The following is a 6744-nucleotide window of genomic DNA, read 5'->3' as shown; positions in this document are numbered from 1 at the left end:
AAATAACAGAAAATATCCTAGTCAACTTTCTGCTTTTGCCAAAGTTGAGTAACATCCAACTGTCAACTAAAAAATATAGTCACAGCCTGAAAGTAGAGAGTTATATTATTTGGTGGGAATGTTTAGGACTCCGAGCCCAGGAGAAAGCATCTCAGTAGCTCTGAGAAATCTGTTCCAAGCAGTCAGGAGGGGAAGTCAGGCTATATACAAGTTTGCAACAAAGGGAGCAGGTAGTCTGAACATCAAAGATCAACTATCAAGTTAAGGGATTTACATCTACATATGGGAAGATGCAAGCCTCTGGGCTCACTGAATTCATTCCTTTCATATGCACCTCACATATTTGGGGCCAATCCTGTTTCCTACTTCACCTTAAGGAGTGGCAGATGGCTGCTTCTTGCATTCTCCCAGCTCTGCAGCAGTCACCGTTGGGGGTGACAGCAACCTCTGGATCACAGTTTTGGCAGCCCTCATTCACATTTGGAGGCCAGGGATCGCTGATACCTGTGACATTTCTTGTTTATTGGTACGGCAGGCAATATTTTCATTTCACAGAACTTGGATGCCACTATCCAGACAGATAAATGAAGGAACCTCATGTCTGCGATATACAATTCTTTCCTTCTTTCTTTCATTACTCCTTCTCAGCCTCCCATCACCACTGCTTGGTTTGTACTTTTATTCATGTGAAAAATACCTTTTGAGCATCAAGTGTGTGCCAGGGTCTGTTCTAAGTGTTGGTGGTTTATGGAATGAAAAACATAGCTCATAACTATATTTAAGGGCATAATTTCTAATAAACTATATACAAATGAGATAAAGGACAGACTTTCAATTTTTTTTCAAGTGTCAAATAAATTTGATACAAGTTTAAAACATTAAATGGATGAAGTAAGTGACAGACTTATAGTCTAATGTTTTTTTATTGGACTTCCGTGGTGGCTCAGACAGTAAAGAATCTGCCTGCAATTCAGGAGACCCAACTATTTGGCACATATTTTACAAATATTTTCCTTTATGAACCTTCTATTGTAGTAGTTTCTTTCCATGTCTTAATCTTTGGAATGAATGACAACTGAAATTGTTAGGGGAAGCACACTGATTGAAACCGCCCACCCTGGCCAGGCACCATAGTAACCATTTGCATGAGTTGTTTTATGGCAGGAGATCCTGATAAGGAATACGGAACTAATAGGCCACCACCAGCGGGAAGAGTTCGGGAAAGATCGAGAGGAGACACTACCTGTCCGTCCACTTCCCAGAATCCCTCTTGCTAGCATCCATCTTGGCTGAGCGATGCGTGCGCCACCAGGAAAGACTCTGAATTAGAATGTGGCCAAAGACCACCCGGAAACTAATCCCATCACCATAAAACCCAAGACTGCGAGCCACGCAGCAGAGCAGTTCTCCTGGGTTCCCTTACCTACTGCTCTCCACCCGGGTGCCCTTTCCCAATAAAATCTCTTGCTTTGTCAGCATGTGTCTCCTCGGACAATTCATTTCCGAGTGTTAGACGAGAGCCCAGTTTCGGGACCTGGAAGGGGTCCCCCTTCCTGCAACAAAATGAGCAAGGATAAAGCAATAGAAAGAAGTCTAGGATGAGGGACATCTCTATTTGGGCCCCTAGGTCAGTCTGTTTGCCTTGGATTAAAGTCATTTTCTGTTATATCAATTCAGCCAATGAATCAGGATATCTCCCCCCATATTAAAGTGGGGGAAAATGTAATTTAATTTTTTTCATATATTTGACACTCTTTTGGGCAAAGTACACTGGAAAGGATGCTGTACTGGGTGTTGGGAGAAGGCAGTTTGAGCTCTGGCTTTGTCCTTAACTAGCTATGAGACTGAGTCTATACTGTCACATTTCTGAAACTCAGTTTCCTAAAATGTAAAATGACAATAAATGTAGTAAAATTTATGAAAGCACTTTGATATAAGGATGTCATTAATCATGTAAGAAAGAATTACTGTGTTTTGGGTCTTGCATTGTTTGGGGAATAATGCTTACTCAGAGTTATCATGAAATGAGGAAGTAAGCCGCAGCTGATGGAATTCTGAACAATTCCATATAAAACACGTTTGAATTTGTTTACAATAGCTTCCTGAAGACCCAGAATTACTTTTGCCTAATCCTGTTTAGAATTTCCAACAACTGATCTCCTGAGTATATTTACACATCTAACTTTACCATCAGATGACTCTATTGGGGGTCACTTGTAAGTCCAGGTTGAGGTACTCTTAAAGAGAAGAGGTTATCAATATTCAATCCCTGCTGCACTCTTTTGCAATGATTTTCTATTAACATACCAGGCAGGTATGAATGAACAGTCAAAAAAGCAACATTTAAGGTGGCTATTCTCTCTTAGATGAGCAAAATAAGTCTTCTTTATCTATTAATAAATGAAAATTATTGATTAGAATTGTTCCACTGTGCATATATAATTAAGTAAAACCAATTATTATAATCTTTTAAATTTTATCATCTTGATAAAAGGGGGGAAGTACACATAAAATGAGATATTCTTCTATTTTTATCATTAAAACTCACATTTTTATTTGTCTTTCTCCCTGTTTGTATCCTGTCAACCTTATGCTAGATTGAATTGATTGACCCTTTAGGAGAGATTGGTCTAGGAATTTATTTCCAGTCTTTGCCAATTTTACTCTTTTTTTTTAATCAAAAAATATTATTATACATGACACTGTGGTTTCTGTATCCTCAGATCCCTCTTACTTTATGTCTAGCCAGTCAGAACACTTCCCTGTTATTGTTGCTCATCTATGCAAAAGAAGAAAGAAAACTAACATTATATTTTGTTGTGCTTTCTCATTTATTCTTCAAAGCAATGCCAAGAATTATTCACAAATGAGGACATGTGAGCATGAAAAGTAAGTTTGTGATTATGTAGTTAGTGTATTGCAGACCTTGGATTTGCACTGAAGATTGACTCCAAACCTCATCATATTGCTATACTACTTATTTCTAGCCTGCTGGTCTCTTTTAAAACTAACATGTTTTTGAGCATGAAAATCCAAATTTTCCTTCTAGTCTATCACTCAAATCACAATTACTTCATAGGAACACCACAAGTGCTAAAATGTTAAAAGTCATAATGCAAATTCCAATTAATAAGGTACTTTAGTATTTGATGGTTATACCTCACTACCTCTTATATTTCTCTCAACAGTAGTACAAGATGAATCTCTTTGTAAAATTTTTATTTGTAGGATAATGATTTCCAATGTTGTGTTGGTTTCCGCCGTACAACAACCTGAGTCAGCCATACGTATACTTATGTCCCCACCCTCTTCAGCCTCTACATCCCGCTTCTCTAGGTTATCACAAAGCGCTGAGCTGAGTTTCCTGGGCCATACAGCAGCTTCTCGACAGCTATCTATTTCACACTTGGTAGTGTATATACGCCAGTACTACTCTCAGTGTGCCCCATCCACTCCTCCCCTTGAATATCTTTTTTAAATAGGGAACCAAGGTTTAGAGGGGTAACTGACTTGTGGGAGCTGGCACAGTGATGGTTTTGACAGTGTGAACCTTGGTTTTCTGGCTCCAAATCCACCATAGCTGCATGACTCTACTATGTCCAGAGTGTTTTGTTGAGGAAACATCTGTAGCTTTCTTTCCGGGGAAGAGACCATCAGAGGAAGGACAACAAAGATCTCAGTGGTCTTTGACAGTGGTTTCCTTCACTAACAATTTCAAAAGTGGTCCCTCCCCCATTTCCTTTCTTTTTTCCAGTGAAGGTCTAGAGTGGTAGGTAGTCACTATGGCTGATATTTGAGGTGGGTTTTTTTTTTTTTTTTTTTTTTATCTTGGAGATATGCTTCTTCTCTCCCCTTATTTCCTTATGATCATTCATTGAGAGGTTCAAACACAGTTTGCAGTGTGGGTGCCAGAACTTGTTACTAACTGAAGAATGGCTGAGCCAAACTATTGCAAAAACCAGTCCCACTGGCTGACATGATTGCCAAAGTGGGGAGGCTCTTTGTCCACTCATCCACCCTTATGGGAGCTCTTGCTCTTCTTGGGTAACCTTTTCTCTCAATTTCTTTAGTCTTTTTTGCAACATTATCCATGTGGAGACCTGAGGGCTGTATTCTTGGCTGGGTTTCTGAAGACTGACACTGAGTTTGATAAGAACATGAAGTTTCACAAAGGACAAGATTGTTGGAAAAAGGGGAAACAAAACAGAATCTTTGATAAAGTGAAGTTGTGAGTCAAGTAAACCAAACAAAATATACATTGAAAAGGGTGAGAGTGTATATCATGGGAGAAAATCAGATAAGAGGCCAGGATAATGGTGAGGAGAAAGGCAAGGGCTAGCTTAGAAGTGCCTATGAAGACAAAGTATGAGGAGTTTTACTGACGCACCCAAGGTAGAGATAAAACCCTTTTAATATAGGCCAGGGTCACAACTTCTTTACCAACTGAGCTATCAGGGAAGCACTCAATATGTCAGCAAATTTGGAAAACAACAGTGGCCACAGGACGGGAAAAGGTCAGTTTTCATTCCAATCCCAAAGGAAGGCAATGCCAAAGAATGCTCAAACTATCACACAATTGCACATATCACACGCTAGTAAAATAATGCTCAAAATTCTCCAAGCCAGGCTTTAGCAACACATGAACCGTGAATTTCCAGATGTTTAAGCTGGTTTTAGAAAAAGCAGAGGAACCAGAGATCAAATTGCCAACATCCACTGGATCATCAAAAAAGGAAGAGAGTTTCAGAAAAACATCTATTTCTGCTTTATTGACTATGCCAAAGCCTTTGACTGTGTGGATCACAATAAATCGTGAAAAATTCTGAAGGAGATGGGAATATCAGACCACCTGACCTGCCTCTTGGGAAACCTGTATGCAGGTCAGGAAGCAACAGTTAGAACTGGACATGGAACAACAGACTGGTTCCAAATAGGAAAAAGAATATGTCAAGGCTGTATACTGTCACCCTGCTTATTTAACTTATATGCAGAGTACATCATCAGAAACGCTGGGCTGGAAGAAGCACAAGCTGAAAACAATATTGCCGGAAAAATATCAATAACCTCAGATATGCAGATGACTCCACCCTAATGGCAGAAAGTGAAGAAGAACTAAAGAGCCTCTTGATGAAAATGAAAGAGGAGAGTGAAAAAGTTGGCTTAAAGCTCAACATTCAGAAAACTAAGATCACGGCATCCAGTCCCATCACTTCATGGGAAATAGATGGTGAAACAGTGGAAATAGTAGCTGATTTTATTTTTTTGGGCTCCAAAATCACTGCAGATGGTGATTGTAGCCATGAAATTAAAAGACACTTACTCCTTGGAAGGAAAGTGATGACCAACCTAGGCAGCATATTAAAAAGCAGAGACCTTACTTTGTCAACAAAGTTCCATCTAGTCAAGGCTATGGTTTTTCCAGTAGTCATGTATGGATGTGAAAGTTGGACTATAAAGAAAGCTGAGCACTGAAGAATTGATGCTTTTGAACTGTGGTGTTGGAGAAGACTCTTGAGAGTCCCTTGGACTGCAAGGAGATCCAACCAGTCCATCCTAAAGGAGATCAGTCCTGGATGTTCATTGGAAGGACTGATATTGAAGCTGAAACTCCAATACTTTGGCCACCTGATGCAAAGAACTGACTCATTTGAAAAGACCCTGATGCTGGGAAAGATTGAGGGCAGGAGGAGAAGGGGACAACAGAGGATGAGATGGTTGGATGGCATCACTGACTCAATGGACATGAGTTTGGGTAAACTCTGGGAGTTGGTGATGGACAGGGAGGCCTGGCATGCTGCAGTTCATGGGGCCACAAAGAGTTAGACACGACTGAGTGATTGAACTGATCTGACCTGGGTCACAACTTTTGTTTTAATTCCTTTGCTCTTCACTTGAGAATGGCAGTTCCAGGTGAAATGGAGAGGATGGAATCAAGTCAGGTCAGATACTCCATTGAGAAACTAGAGAAAAGTCACCCTTGGTTTAGTCAGAAGACATTTTGGGACATTTAAACAATGACACCAGGACTTACACTTCAGAACATTAATTTTCTGGGGCTTCCTTAGTGGCACAGTGGTAAAGAATCCTCCTACCAATGCAGGAGACATAGGTTTGATCACTGATCCAGGGAGATTCCACATTAGTTGCTGTGAAGCAACTAAGTCCGTACACCACAGATGTTGAGGCTCTGCTCCGCAACAACAGAAGCCACCCCAAAGAGAAGTCTGCACCCTGCAGCTGGAGAGTAGCCCTCTGCTCACCGCAACTAGAGAAAGCCCACACAGCAATGAAGACCCAGCACAGCCAAAAATAAATAAATAAAAATTATTTTAAGAATTTGAACACAGAACTTTAAAATGCAGAGCAGACAGTTGTAAGTATAACAGGTATTCAGGTTTAGGCAAAAATGAGAAGGACTTGTTTACCTCAGAGAAGGATGGGCTTGTGTCAAGCTTCCCTCCCTCTGAGATGGGATTGAAAAAACCATAAGACTAACAATATGGCAGAAAGAAAAAGTTACAGAAATTATTTCACTTAAAAACACTATCATCAGATGCTAAGTAGAACACAAGCACTTGTCATATAGTAGAAGCTCAATAAACATCTATTGAGTGTATGAATAAATGACTCAAAGTCATTATGATACACACAAGAGGTGTTTGGCTTTAGCAGTGAATATAACATTTGATAGTATCAAGAAAATGGGCATCTTCTTCCCACATCAAATTTTATTATTTCCAAAAG

The sequence above is a fragment of the Cervus elaphus genome, chromosome 31, assembly GCF_910594005.1.
Source record: "Cervus elaphus chromosome 31, mCerEla1.1, whole genome shotgun sequence".
NCBI lineage: Eukaryota > Metazoa > Chordata > Mammalia > Artiodactyla > Cervidae > Cervus > Cervus elaphus.
The sequence above is the reverse complement of the archived record's forward strand: the minus strand, read 5'-3'. Positions refer to the sequence as shown.